Raw genomic sequence first — 16,294 nt, 5'->3', positions numbered from 1 at the left:
ATTTTTGAATTCTATAAAAGTGTATAAAAAAATTTAAAATAAAAATTCATAAAAATCAATAAAAAACTTTCATACAAATTTATAAAAAATCCACAAAATCCACAAAAATCGTCCTTGAAAAAATGTTCATCAAATTCTTTGAAAGTCACAGTTGAATACATCCTTTTCAATGTCTCGACTTTCCAAACACGCCGCCAATAACCACCATCTCTATTCTGATCAGAGGCGACTGTAATTCCTCCGGCACTGGCCTCCCTTGCTTCTTCCAGCCATTTTCCTTTGTCTTGTGCTCGTTGATCCACCAAGGTCCCTGGTGGACACTAAGAGGCAGCTCCCCTTCCATAACACTTCCGGATCCATCTCTTTCCAGTGCCCAGTTCCTTGCTGCCTTAGGGAGAATCAAGGCAGCTATATTTTTCTAGGTTTCTTCTCCTAACTGCATCATTTTGGCCACTCTCTGATTGAGGCGCTACTCTGATTTTTCCCATCTAGGTAAGCCCTTCATCTCTGATTTCAATTCTTCAATTTCCTTTTCTCTTCCTTCCACCTTGCTTTCTATCTTCTTAGGGGCCACGAGGATCAACGTACTCTGATACCAATTTGTTTGGAACCCAACCACAAAAAGAAGTTCCTGTAAAAGAACACAGAAATAAGTAACTGAACTTTTAATTGTATTGAACAAATTGACTAATAACCGAAGGATAACAGACTTAGAGAGGGACTCTCCACTATCTCCTCTCTTCTCTCAATTTATGCCTGCCTCTAGACTCTTCTTCTACCTCTATTTATGAATTTCTCCCAACTCATTTGGCCTAACTACTTCCCCCCTACAACAGAATGCAGTTCCCTTTCGTGCCAGCTGGGGAGTCGTGCTTCTTTACTCTTCTAGGATAAGTGAATCGGATGGGAGGCTTATCATAATCACATAGAACTTGAACGAATTGTTGGATGCACACTGTAGGTGTAAAATATTTATTCCCAGTATTCAGATGTTGCTATCAAGCAAATAAAGAAAAGTTGTTTCACACTTTCACTGGTCGACAGTGAGAGCAAGAGAGATTGGTAATACTTCCTTAGTTCCCACATGCTTCATTTCATTTTTTCTTAATATAGACTTTCAACCACACGAATTGTGTCATTGAATATGTTTCTTAAAATGCACATTGAGAGTAATTGTATTAATTTCTACACCTTTGCATCCTCTTAGTGGTGATACTCCTATGTATTCACCTCAGCAAATTGCATCACTTTTCTATTTCACCAAGGAATTTAAGAATGTTTCATTTTCCTTTTTAGCAAATTATCCTTGAAGTCAATTGTCACCTATCATTTCCCATTGTATTCATAATGTTGATAGTCCATAAATAATGATAATTAGTTTATAGCGAGCCCATATAATCTATAGGATTATTCTTCTTGAACAGAATGGACACCATTATGGTGTTCATTGTGTACCCCAACCATTACTCTATTTTGTGAAGGAATAGAAGATCTTGTAGATATACATTGGCATTAGCATGTAAAGAGTGTTGACTATGTTGTGTGCTAAATGTTGGATTAGAGGTCATATGTTTAATCATCTTATGATTTCTCTTGTTTTCTGAATTTTCAACAAATTAATTGATCTAACTGTTGAAGATAAACGAGTCTGCAACAAACCTGTTGCTTCGAATCAAGGTCTGAATGACATATCATTTGCAGTTGCTTGATTGGTTGTATGAAGATTAGACATATGCCAAGCTACATAGCTAAATTTGCTTTTCCCCTATCGAACGCTCTATGTTCTTCATGTCTTAATGATCTATCCACCTACAGGTTACATGCTAATATGTCAGGTTGTGAAACTCGGAGCAGACTTGTGGCCTCAATTTGGTCATGTAGTTATTATGCTTAATTTTCTCTATTTTCATATTAATGTTCTTGTGATTGAAAGAAAAATGGTCATGGGATGTTCTACAAGTCTCTGACCAATTTTCGTTGAATTTTTTTGTAGTTTGAAGCTTGCTTCTTGACTAGAGCTGGGATTAGCACAAAAAGTGGAATTCCTTATTATAGAAGGTTACTTTTCTCACCTTAAAGGATATACTTAAGTGTAGCATGAATGCAACAGTTTCACCTTCATGATGTTGCTCTACCTTCTTTAACATGAACCTCACAAAAGTGTTATTGATTTTTGAGTGTTTATTTGTCAGTATTTTATTACACAATCATATTTGAATGTCAGCCATCTCCATTGTTTTCTAAGCATCTGTAATCCAAATATTCTGAAGAATAGAAAGTTCTTCTTCTCTTGCTTTTTGGTGTGAATCTTAAACCTACTTGTTTATTAAGGATTCTTATAGCAAAGTTGTTCCTTGCCTAACAAATGATATTAGCTTTAAAGTAGCTGTTGAGTCTTTTTCCATTGCCTAATCTATGGTAACTTACTGCTCTTGGCTAAGTTGGTTTATGCTCACTTGTTAAAATTGCATGCTCTTTCTAAGGAAAAGTCCATCCCAGTTTAGTCATACCAAATATTGAGTCAAGGATGTGATTCAGTAGAATCCAACACATGAAGACACTAATATTATCTTCAAAATGACCCAGCTTGTGCATTGCACAACAAAGGACTAGTTTTTATTAAAAGTTGATTTTAATCATACATTCATAATTATTATTCATTTATTAACTATGTATTTAGTGAATTTAATATATTTCTACTTTAAAAGTTACTAAATAATTTTATCTAAAGTATTTAGTTTGTTAAAGAAAAATTAGATATAAACTCATATTTCTAAAATCCCTTTTACATCTTCATTTACATCCGAATGAATCTGAAAGATTTAAATTCACTTTCTGTTTCTTATAAAGGTTAAAAAAAAAAAAAAGAAAAGTAAATTTGCATTTTCCTTTTCCTTTTTTCTTTTTGTGCCGAAAAATGTAAACTTCATTTCTTTTGCATGTCTCAAATTGGAGAGATTTTCGGTTACTTTAGATAACTAAATTACAATTTAGATTGTTTTATATCAGGATTGAAGATGCTCGTAATTTGCAAAGCTTTTCAATTTGTTTTTATTCTCGAATTATAGGTAATTATAGTTCTTTCACGGTTTGGTTAGGCTTATAAAACCTCTAATTAATGACCTACCCAAAACCCGTTAAATCGGTTGTTTTTGGAAAACTCATGGTTCAACCTATGTAAATGTATATTTTTTAATTTTTTTACATGCGCGCACACACACACACACATATATTTATTTATTTATATATAATTTTTGAAAATGTATATTTTTTATTTAAACATCACCCCGATTCGATTCCAGCTCGACCTTTGACTCTTTCTCTCTCTCTCTCTCTCTCTCTCTTTTTTTTTGTGGGTCGATGTTATGGTTGATTTTTAAAACATTGATTTTTTGTATGCCCATTACCCTTACTCATCCCCCATACCCTAACCCCACCCCGCTCCCAACCCAAAATTTACCCCTAATCTTGGACTTAACTTATTCTTTCTATAATATAGAATAATTCCTTGTATCTCAAAAACAATGTGCATTTCTTACATAACCCGGAAAACTTAATAAATCACATAAGCTCGTGATCTTTCACTCTTGGGTTTTTTAGTTGGTTCTTGATTTCACCTTCCATTGATTCATTTTTGGTATGTTTCATCTTTTTTTAAACTTAGATTTCTTGATGTCCCAATAGGTACATAGAGATCAGTTTTTCACTGCAAAATGGCCCAAGAAAAGGTATTACTTGCCAACTCTTGAACAGTGATTTTCTTGTTTTGGTGAACTTCTTGTTCAAGTGTAGGTGCGAGTAAAGCCTCTCAAAATATGGTTACTTGCATATATATAAATGTAAATCGTTGGGTAAATTTTATTTGATTAACATAATTTGGAGCAAGAATTTGATAGGTCAATTCCTAGTATTGAAATAGAAGATCTGTATCATAATTGCTTGTACAAAGTTGATGTGAAGCCATATGTGTTTACAAAAAAAAAAAAAAAAGAAAGAAAAAAAAAAGAAAGGGTTCAAAGTGTTTAGAGGTCCATTTGTGTAAAATTAAAGTGTTTTGGGTTCGTTCTTTTGCAAATTTGGATTTGGGCTAGAGCCTTTGGAGGGTTATTACATAGCAATTGTTTGTAAGGATATAGTTTGGTAATTGGGGATCTAAGAGCCTTTGGATGGTTATTACATAGCAATCGTTTGTAAGCAGAAGATAGCTTTGGTAACTGGGGATCTAAGAAAAGAAGCTTTAAGGAAAACTGGTCCAATTCCTCATGTATTGTCGTGTATAGCATTATGAACTTTGTTTTTCATGAATTTTATTAGGTGGGCTAATTGGGAGTTCCATTTTGCATTTGACATGCGAGCTGGTCCAAGTAATATATTTAGCATCCATCTACGAATCCCGAGAAGGATGAACGTCGTGGAGTGATGTACAGAGTGTAGTTATTAGAAATCTTTGTCATACATGGACCTAATCGAAGAACCAAAGATTGTTTAGGAAATTCACTAAAAACCATTCTTAAAAGCAAACTTGATAGAACATAAAATCAAGTTAACTAAATTCTATGTTATTTTTTTGTTTCTTGAATCTCTAATGGTTCTATGTTATTCAGTGGTCAGGCCTGGAGTTTGTTCTCCAATGGTCATCAGTTCGAGTCTCCTTAAGGACATTGAAGTGAGTTTTCGGCTGTAAATTTCAAGGTCCCGTGGGATTAGTCGAGGTGCGCGTAAACTAACCCGGACACCCATGGTTATAAAAAAAAAATAAATTCATTTTTAGATCCTGCAATTCACATGTTTATTATTAAATTTAAGAACATGTAGTTCATATTTATCCTGAATAATATATTCTACTTACCAATATCCTATTTAGTTTCCTTTTTGTCAGATGAATGTAAGAATTAGGTTTTACAAGAATGTGATGTTAATTAGAGCTCCCTAATTTTCTTGGTTATGTTTGATTGGTGATTTTTTAAAGCTGGTGTTGAAATCTGGGAAAAAAGACTCTTTGTAATTGTGTTTCTACTGCATTTTTGAATAGGTAAATCGTTTATTTGAAGACTCTGGAATGGCTGAACAAGGATATACACAAATATTGCAATTGGGATCAATATTGGTACCTCCCATTGTAGTGTAGCAATTTGGAATAACTTTCGGGTGGAGCTCTTAGCGATGATCAAGACCAGAAGTTGATGAAATAGTTTGTTAACTTTAAAGATGATAATCTCCTACGAGCGGTGTCACCAATCCACTGGCTAATGAGCACGAGTTGTTTTTTAGCGCTGTTATTTTCAACATCAGACTTCCAATTGGTATACCCGACACATGCTCCGCTGTTCATGCAAGTAAAAAATCTAATTTTTGGTGCAGACCTTAAATACTGGTACCATGTCATTTATCTTAGTGAATTACTCGTAGAGCTTATAGTATTACTTAGTGAAAAGTCATGGCTAAAATCCTGCTTAATCATCCAATGGGAAATATAGTATTAACCATACCAGTATCATTCAGCTAATTTCAAAAGAGACGAATTACAAGAGTATGTGATATGGTTGGCCTTCGTGTTCTAAGGTTGATTCCTGATCCAACTGTTGTAGCATTGCTATATGTGTAGCTTGAAAACACGGGTAGTAAAAGTGAAGAGATTGCACTTATTTTCAATATTAGTGCTAGATTTTGTGATGTAGCTTTCACGGCCATAGTAGCAGGAGTTTTTTGGATAATGAGATTGATTAGAAGTAATTTAGGAGGGGAAGACATACTACAAAACATGAATGCGTTACCTCAATGGATATATATGCTCTTGAAAAAGACCGAAAAATGGAATACGGGGTTGCTTCAAGCTGCGACTCAGGATGAGATTCATAATCTCTTAGCCTATTTTAATGCTGAAATTAAGGTCGACCTATGGGATGAAAAAAGATATATAAGGTCGTAAATAGGAAGAAATTTGTTGAAGTCGACGAGGATTTATTTTAGAAATGTGTCTCTCATCATCATAAATGGTCGAAGTTTTACCATAGACGGACATATTGTGAGGTGAATTTAATAAATTTGTTAAAATTTAAAACTTCAATAGATAATAATTGAAAAATATTAGGTATAACGTGATTTGATTGTCACGAAAAGGCTTGTCGAAAAGGCCTCCTTTGAGCCCTGAAGGTCATAGAAGGGCATGCTTTTGAATCTCTGTGTTTATCAACTCCTGATGCTTATTTGGTAGGGTCGAATACTATCAATTGTCGTGTTCAATATTTTGAACTTTGTTTTTCATGTACTTTGTTAGATGGGCTAATTTGGAGTTTAATCTAGCATTTGACATGCGAGCTAATCTAGTAATATAGTTAACATCCATCTATGATCCCGAGAAAGATGAATGTCATAGAATGATGTACATAGCGTATTTATTAGAACTCTGTCATACATGGACCGAATCGAAGGATGGTACCATTGGACATTTCTTGATGCTAGTGAATTCGGAATTGGTCTTTGTGCAAATCCTCTCATATCATTGAGAGATTGTCAGAAAATGCTGTATTTATTAGCGATTATTTCACTATGCGGGATGAAAAATGAGAAAAAATATCCAATGTGTTCTGTTTCTTTGAGTAGGCCAAGCACAACACTACCTCTAAACAAGTATAGTAAATCTTCTACATCTTAGTGTTGTATTGTTAAATTTTTAACATCTGACCAAATCGAAAGTTGAACCATAAGTTTGGGACAGTATCTCAGCATATTTACTATGGTCTCCATCAACATTTGGCATCTATACTTCCATAGGAAGAGCAGTAGAGTTATGAAGACCATAGAGGGTAGCCCTCGTTAACACTTTTAGAGCATTTGAAGCATCCATATTGATGCACACATGAGTACGTGGAATATCTCTTTGGGGATCGCAATTAACCCGGTGATCTGAAAATACCCTAGCAAATGATTTTTTTACTGTTTTTTTATTGCCCTCGTAGACGATAATTAGTGCCTCTATTTGGTAGCAGTTCATTTTTGTGAAAGACAAGCATTTTTTGCTGGTAACGTGCTATTTTTGGTTATAATAGCTACAAACCTATTGTTTGCTCGAATTCCAATGCTCATTGGAGTTATTCGAATGATTGACAGATCTAGATTCTCTGCCAGAAGCTATTGACCTTCCAGTACTACCTCGTGCACTGTACCCTTTAGCCGATTATTCCCAAGTGAAGTTGTTTTTTGTTACATAACCACAACTATTTTTTGTATTTTTGGGATATATGAGCAATCACACCCAAGGATTATTTCGTGGTCGAAGTTTCACCATAGATGGACATATCGTGAGGTGAGTTTAATAGATTTGTTGAACTCTAAAACTTTAATAGATAATAATTGAAAAATATTATGTGCAATGTGATTTGATTGTTACATATATATCGATAACTATTTTTTGTATTGTTGGGATATATGAGCATCCACAACCAAGAATTATGTCATTTAGTTTGAGAAATACAAAAAACAACTTTACTTGAGAATAAATCGGCTAGAGGGTGTAGTGCACAAAGTTGTATTGGAAGGTCAGTGGTTTCTGGCATAGAAAATATGGATCTGTCAATTATTCGGACAACTCCTATGAGCATCGGAATTTGAGCAAAAGATAGATTTGTACGTATTATATCCAAAAATAAGTTGTCAACAAGAAAATTCTCGTCCTTCATAAAAATGAACTGTTACCAAACAGAGGCACTAATTATCATATACGAGGGCAATAAGAAAGCAATTAAAAAGAATCACCTACTAGGGTATTTTAAGATCACCGGGTTAATTGCGGCCCCCCAAAAAGGTATTCTTTGTATTCATGTGTGCATCGATATAGATGCTTTGAATGCTCTGAAAGTTTTAACGAGGTTGCCTTCTATGGTCTTCTTAATTCTATGCTCTTCCTATGGAAGTATGGATGCCAAACGTTGATGGTGGCCATGGTCAATGTGCTGAGATACTGTCACAAACTTATGGTTTAACTTTAGATTTGTTCAGATGTTAAAAACAGTACAGCACTAAAATGTCGGAGATTTACTATGCTTATTGATAGGTAGTGTTGTGCTTGGCCTCCTTAAATGAGTAGAACACATCAGATATTTTTTTGGTTTTTCATCCTACATAGTAAAATACCAATCCATAAACATAACATTTTTTGGCAATCTCTTAATGGGACAAGGGGATTAGCACACAGACCAATTTTAAATTCACTAACATCAAGAAATGTCCTATGATATCAATTTTCAATTAAGTTCATATATGGCACAAATAGTTCTAATAAATATGCTCTGTATATCACTCTATGACATTCATCCTTTTAGGGATCATAGATGGATGATAACTATGTTATTGGACTAGCTCGCGCAACTCCCAATTACCCATCTAACAAAATTCATGAAAAGTAAAGTTCATAATACTATCCACGACAATTTGACAGGGTTCGACCTTATTAAATAAGCATCAAGAGTTAATGAACACTTTGGTTCTTGAGAATGCCCTTCTATGACCTTCAAGGTTTAAAGTTTTTGACAAACTTTTTCGTGACAATCAAATCATGTTACACCTAATATTTTTCAATTATTGTCTATTAAAGTTTTAGATTTTAACAAATCTATTACATTCACCTCACAATATGTCCATCTATGATGAAACTTCGACCATCTATGTTGACGAGAGATACATTTCTTGAACACATCCTAGTCGATTTCAACAAATTTCTTTCTATTAAGGACCTTATATATCTTTCTTCCATCCTATAGGTCAATCTTAACTTCAGCAGTAGAATAGGCCGAGAGATTGTAGATCTTATCCTAGATTGCAGCTCGAAGCAATATTTCATATTTTTTGGGTCTTTTTCAAGAGCATATCCATTGAGGTAACGCATCGTGTTTTGTAGTGTCTTCCCCTCCAAAGGTACTTTCGGTCAATCCAATTGCCTAGAAAACTCGTGTTGCGATAGCCGTGAAAGCTACATCACAAAATTTAGCACCAATATTGAAAATAAGTGCAATTTTTTCACTTTTACTACCCATGTTTTCAAGCTCCGCATATAACAATACTACAACAATTGGTTCAGGAATTAACCTTAGAACACGAAGGGTAGCCATATCCTAACTCTTATAATTCGTTTCTTTTGGAAGTGGCTGAATGATACTAGTATGGTCAATACTACATTTCGTATTGGATGATTAAACGAGGTTTTAGCCATGCCTTTTAGTTCACCGATTAATACTGCAAGCTCCACGTGTCATTCACTAAAGCAATCAATGGCATGACAACAGTATCTATGCACCAGAACTTGGAGGTTTTTGCTTGCATGAATAACATGGTATGTGTCATGTATACCGATTAGACGTTTGATGTTGAAAATGACGTCGTCAGAAAATAACTCGTGCTTGTTAGCCAGTGGATTGGTTACACCACTTGTAGGAAGATTCTCATCTTTAAAGGTAACAAACGATTTCATCAAAAAACTATTATGAGCTATAGTACAATGAAAGAAAATTGCAAGGACACAAAATAACTCTTCATACTCGCACAAATCATCACGAAGTGTGCCGACCATACATGATGAGCTGGAGAATTCAGTCGAATACGTAATTCGTGTTCCACCAAAAACTCTAACGGCCAATGCACCGGCAAAAAATACAGCGATATGTTGTCAGCCAGGATGCTGCAGTTGGAAGAAATCCCATTGAATAGCCTACAAAAACTCAAAGATGATTCTCCACTGAGAATCTAAAACCAGCCTAGAAAACTATCGGGATACCAAGAAGACTAGACTTGTGGAGTTTTGCTTCTCCCGCCGTGAGGGAACCCAACCAAGAAAAATTCGAAGGAACTAGCTCAACTAATCAGCCATTTACAGCTTACATATCTAAGGAAAGTAGTTAATTACAGGCATAAACATAGAATAAGACATATTTACCAATCAAGACATGTATATGACTGACAGTTTTTATGTTGTGATGCTGCAAGATGGTTATGGTGTAGTCTTCTGAAGGTAGTTTTATTTGGGTTTTCCCGATCAGCAGTCGTAATGGAGTACTTGTTGAAATGCCAATTGGCTATTGTAAAAGCAAAATGGGTTTTTTATGTGAAAGTGATGTTATTGGCTATCTCTTGAGTGATTTAGACAGAGAGAAACGTCATCATTTTCGAATGCAAATGCGAGCACTTTTATAAACATCGCATCGGACTGTCCGGTTTGAGCGGGAAACTGGACCTTGCACCAGTCCACTTACTCGACTGGACTGGTATGCAAATGAACTGGTCATGAACTGTCCAGATTGATTGATTTGTGTGAAAACTGGTGTACTGGTTCAGTTAAACAATTCGGTTCTTTCAACACTTACAAAATGGCTTTCGCATGGTTTCATTCAAGAGTCCTCGGGTGCTATGCTGAGCGAGTCAGTGCTGTAATAAATTTGATTTCATGTACAGTGTAAAATAAAACTGGTCTAACACAATCTTGAGCTTGATTAATGCTTGTTCTAATTCACGCTGACGCACGTTTGACATGAGAAGCTTTACTTGGATTGTCACATTGTTGCTCTTATAATTCCGACTAAATATTGTGGAAGTCTAAAGTAATAGCTGTTGTGTTGAATCATCAGTACATGTTATAGTGGCTAAGGGATAGCTGCTGCTGCTGCTTCTCCTCCGTTTTTTACCTGAAATGATCCCTTTCTGCTTTTTGAATTTTTTTTTCTATCTTCCATTTGCATGTTTAGACATGGATGTTTACATGTCTGTGAGTACTTGTCCAACATTTTTGGGAATTTCTGTAATATTTATCTGCTGAGAAATGTAGCATAGAACCAGTAAGAGTGTAAAAATCAGGTTGAAGATCGTGGATTTTGTTTGAATTAGCATTATATTGTTTAAAATGGTGTAGTGAAAAGAGTTGGAATTCTGGGTTTGTAGATCATTTTTCTAATTTTTTGCCTTTTCTGGGTAATTCGGCTTAGATCTATTGAGTTAAAAACTTGGTATTCTGTATTCCTATCCTTTTTGGAATTCTTAACTTGGCAAAAACTTTGGAAGAGTTAGAAAATATGTTATGGGAATGCATTTTTATCTATTTAGTTTATCTTTATTTTTTACTAGATCAATTTTGTTGGACTTCAAAGGTAACATTGATTGCTATTTTATGTTGTATTATTGTGTTAAATCTCATTATTGCCGTGTCAAGATTTAGCTCAAGGAGATATCAGATCACTGATATTTAGGTGTCTTCTTAATTATTGTTTTTCTTTTCTTTTTTGAATGAAGGTTCATATTTAATATTAAGGGGCCGTTTGAGCCCCATTATTTGTAGATTATAATGAGATTAATAGTGTTTTTTTGAAAAATGAGTGGTTGAAAAGTTTTTGATTTATGTGTAATATTTTTTTATTGAAGATTGTGTGGTTAAAAGTAGGAGAGAGAAAAATTTAATTTAATGTAATGAGAAATAATGGGGCTCAAACGGGGGCTAAGTTATGTGGATGAGTGACTTAAATTTTGCATTTTATTTATAACTTTTTGTTGATGTTGGCATCTTTAATGCATTTTTTTATAAGATATGTGCGCGCGCGCACTATTGCGCATTCATCTGCTCATACCTGAAGTGTGTGCATAAAACAGCTGCAGGCACCTTCGATCATGTTTTGTTCTGCTGTGGATAATTATTAACTTGTTTGGAATATCCACAATCAATGACTCTTAACTAAGCTCATCTGTTCATGTCAGGCCTTTGTCAAAGTTCGAAAGTCTAGGGCATATTTCAAGAGGTTTCAGGTCAAGTATAGGAGACGGAGAGGTGAAGTATAAGCTCTGTATTCTGAATTTTTATGCGCTATAGATCTTTGATGCAATATTTAATGAATTCATAGTGTATGGTTGTATTGGTGATGTTTATTTTTGTCAAAATGCAGATGGGAAAACCGATTACAGAGCATGGATTCGCCTATTCAATCAGGACAGGTACAACACTCTGAAGTACTGATTTGTCGTACGATTTGTATCCTTGTAATCTTTATCCACTAAGCCCCTGTTTGGTGGGGATTAAAATTAGTTATTTAGCAAATTTTGATTAAAGTTGATGAAATATTTGGTTGAATCAAATATGTGATTAAAGTTAATTGTTGACTTTAATTTAGTTTAAAATTTGAATTTTTATTTCTACCAAACAGGGAGTAAATAGCATTTTTTATTTATTTAAGAGGTTCTCTTACTCAGTAATAATTATTATGGATCCAAATATTTTATTTCTACTTGGGTTATTCATTACTCTTCCATCCTTGTTCTCAATGAAGAAAAAAATATCAGATATTTTTTTTTTACTTTATTTAATTTTGAGAACCTTAATGTCATTTTAGACCAATCAGGATATTATTGCCCAAATATTATCTACTAGTATAGCTGGAGATATTGTTATGGCTGCTGCATATTCCCATGAGTTGCCTCGCTATGGACTCGAAGTAGGTCTCACAAATTATGCTGCAGGTATCGCAACGATGTTGCTCCCTTCCTTGAACCCCTGAACTCTCTTCCCCCCAAAAAAGGCAACCTCTCCTATAGCCCTTTTGTTGATTTTTTAATCTGTCAGATGGGATATCAATTTCGATCCTGTGATCAGCTTACTGCATGGGGCTTCTTTTGGCTCGCCGTGTCTTAAAAATGCTTGACATGGATAACGAGTATGAACGCAATGTGGAGGTACTGCCGATGCATATTAATCTTAATATCTTCATCATTGCATTTTTTATTTATTTCTGTCTGTCTTCTTCTGAGACCTTTTGTGTTGTTAGGCAACTGGAGAGGATTACTCAGTTGAGCCAGCAGATAGCAGAAGGCCTTTTCGTGCTCTTCTTGATGTCGGACTTATTAGAACTACTACTGGAAATCGTGTTTTTGGTGCTTTGAAGGTATATTCAAAGCATTTTCTTGTGTGGTTTATATAGTATTTCTCCTGTGTTATGCTCCTTATTTACTCAATGGCACGCTTTTATCTGCACCATATCTTCTTGATGACATATTCCCTTGTCGCACCATTATTTTCATAGCTTTGGGGTAAATATATCTCTGTCTAGTCTGGCTTACTGATTATGCTAAAAAGTGGCACTTAACTTTTTACAACATAACAGAGACTTGAATGATTTCTTAATAGTGACAATGTAATCAGATTCCTAATCAGCGGTTTTATTTTACTAAACTTCACACTTGAATCTTGTTTCTCCATTTCTTAAAATTATGATAGTGTGTACTTTCATATTCTCCTAATAATTTCTAATGGATTTTCCTGTGTTATTGCTTTCTTCCCATACTCTTGGTATGCTATAAGTGTCAAGGTATTCAATTTATCCTTTTTGACTCGATAATCCTTATTGTGAGGGTTCCTTTGTATATATAGGAATAATAAGGCAAATTACATGGCTGAATGTTAGCTATCACTGTACATGAATGGAAACTGAGCAATTTTCAACCAATTACAACTATTATACAAAGCATCTCTAATTCTGGCATTAATTACTTGCTGGCCGTCAATTACTCTTTCTATCTAATTGACATCCCTCCTCAAATTGATGTTGAGTGATCAAGAAGCATCAATTTGCCCACAAGAAAGAGATGACGTTGTCGTGTCATGGCTTTGGTGAATATGTCGGCAATCTGTAGATCAGTAAAGATATGCGGAAGAGAAATAATATTTGCGTCAAAAGCCTCTCGAATTGAGTGACAATCTACTTCGATATGTTTTGTACGCTCATGAAATATTGGATTTGCAGCAATCTGAATAACACTCGTGTTGTCCGTATGAAGGGGTGTGGGATCAGACTGAGGAAAGCCAAGTTCAGCTAAAAGCCCACGGAGCCAAATAATCTCAGAACAGGCAGTGGACATGGCACGGTATTCGAATTCGGTTGAAGATTTAGACACACGTGCCTGCTTTTTACTCTTCCAGGAGATTAAAGAATTACCAAGAAACATACACCAACCTGTAACAGAACGACGAGTATCAGGGCAGTCGGCCCAATCTGCATCACTAAATGCAACAAGACGAATAAGAGACCTTGAAGGGAAAAACAATCCACGATGAGGAGTACCTTGGAGATACCGAATGATGCGACGAACTGCTACAAGATGAAGATGTCGTGGAGTTTGCATAAACTGACTGACTTGCTGGACTGCGAATGATATATTAGGCCTAGTGATGGTCAAGTAGTTAAGGCTCCCAACTAATTTACGAAAGATAGTCGGATCAGGAAGGAGCTCACACTCTTCACGTCGATATTTAACATTGACTTCCAGGGGAGTATCGACGGAAGAAGAATCTTGAAGACCAGCCAAAGTGATCAAGTCTTGGGTATATTTGTGTTGGTACAAAAATATACCTGTGGAATCAGTGTGTACTTCTAAACCCAAAAAATATGTTAGTGGACCAAGATCTTTCATGTGAAAGGAAGCTTGTAGATGCTGCTGGAGTTGAGTTATCAAACCAGAATCCGTGCCAGTGATAACAATATCATCCACATACACAAATAAAAGAACAATATTTGTAGACGTCTTACAAAGAAATAGGGAGGAGTCATACTGACTCTGGATAAAAGAAAGCTGTAACAAAGTAGATCGAAACTTCTCAAACCATGCTCGAGGAGCATGTTTCAGCCCATAAAGAGACTTCTTCAGCTTACATACTTGTGAAGAAGGGGAAAAAAAGGCCCGGAGGAGGTGTCATGTAAATATCTTCCTTGAGATCACCATGAAGAAAAGCATTTTTGACATCCATTTAGTGAAGAGGCCACCCTTGAGAGGCTGCAATAGAAAGAACAGTGCGCACTGTAGTCATCTTTGCCACTGGAGCGAATGTCTCATCATTAATCTGCCCCATATTCCTGCTTATTTCCGAGAGCAACTAGGCGAGTTTTATAACGATCCAGAGTTCCATCAGAACGAAGCTTAATAGAATATACCCACTTACAATCAATAGCCTTGACATTGGGTGAATAAGGAACAACATCCCAAGTATGATTATCCTGAAGCACTTGAAGTTCTTCATCCATAGCCTTCCACCAGCATTCATGTTTAGCTGCTTCTGAATAACTAGGAGGTATAGATGTCAATGTAGTGGCAAATGAATGAAAAGAATCATATCTATCGGGCGGGCGAGAAATACGGGTAGATCGTCGAGGACCCGGATCAGGAGGTACATCAGTATCTGATGCCAACTCAGGCTCAGAAGAGGGGGGCTGGACAAGATCAGATGTGAGGTCAACTTGAGGAAGAGGCCTATTTGGTCGACGTCTCTCATACACGAGTCCGGGCTTAAATCTTTCAGGATGAGAGGTCAAATCGTCAAAGCATGGGAGAATACTAATTTCAGGCAAATGTTGAGCATGAGTATGAAATAAAGATTGTTGCTTAAAGAAAACAACATTACGAGGAATGCGGAATCTGTTAGAACATGGATCATAGCAAACATAACCTTTGTGCGAAACATTGTAGCCCATAAAAGCACACTTAACAGATTGTGCAGAAAGCTTATGTTGTTCATGAGAAGGTAAATGAACAAAACAAATGCACCCAAAAGTACGCAAGTCATGATAAGTAGGATGTTGATTATGAAGGCGATAATATGGAGAGTCAAAGCGTAAAATTTGGGAAGGCAATCTATTGATTAAATAAACTGTAGTGGACACTGCTTCAACCCAGAATTTTGAAGGAACATGGGAATCAAGTAATAATGTACGAACAACATCCAGTATATGACAATTTTTTTGTTCTATCACCCTATTTTGTTGAGGGGTATAAGGGCATGATCGTTGAGACAAAATTCCTTTTTGTTTTAAGAAATCATGAAACTCATGGGACATATGTTCTCCACCTGAATCAGATCGTAAAATTTTAATACTGGTGGAGAATTAGGTCTCAACATATGTCACAAAGGTCTGAAAAACTGAAAGTACTTCAGATTTAAAATGGAGAAAATAGATCCATGTGTATCGGCTATAATCATCAATAAAAGTCACGAAATATTTATATTGGGCATGAGAGGTGATAGGTGAAACGCCACAAACATCACTTTGCACAATATCAAAGCTTTTTTTGGCACGACTACTGTGAGAAGGAAAAAGGAAGAGTCTTACTCTTTCCTAATTTGCATGTAGAACAATCAAAGAACAAATGATGAGAAGAATTATTTTTATTACCCAACAAACCAGAGTTTAACAAATGAGACAGGATAGTGGAGTTTGGATGTCCCAAACGTTTGTGCCAAACTTCACTTTTATTGTTAATAGTTATACAAGCCAAA

General features: G+C 35.5%; 1 pseudogene; it reads left to right on the top strand.

Moving 5' to 3' along the window:
* The first annotated feature begins 624 nt into the window (after positions 1-624).
* The window catches only part of LOC111393577, a 30,093-nt pseudogene continuing 14,423 nt past the window's right edge, over positions 625-16,294 (top strand).

This window comes from Olea europaea, chromosome 4 (genome assembly GCF_002742605.1).
Source record: "Olea europaea var. sylvestris chromosome 4, O_europaea_v1, whole genome shotgun sequence".
In the NCBI taxonomy this organism is placed as follows: domain Eukaryota; kingdom Viridiplantae; phylum Streptophyta; class Magnoliopsida; order Lamiales; family Oleaceae; genus Olea; species Olea europaea.
The sequence above is the reverse complement of the archived record's forward strand: the minus strand, read 5'-3'. Positions and strand labels throughout refer to the sequence as shown.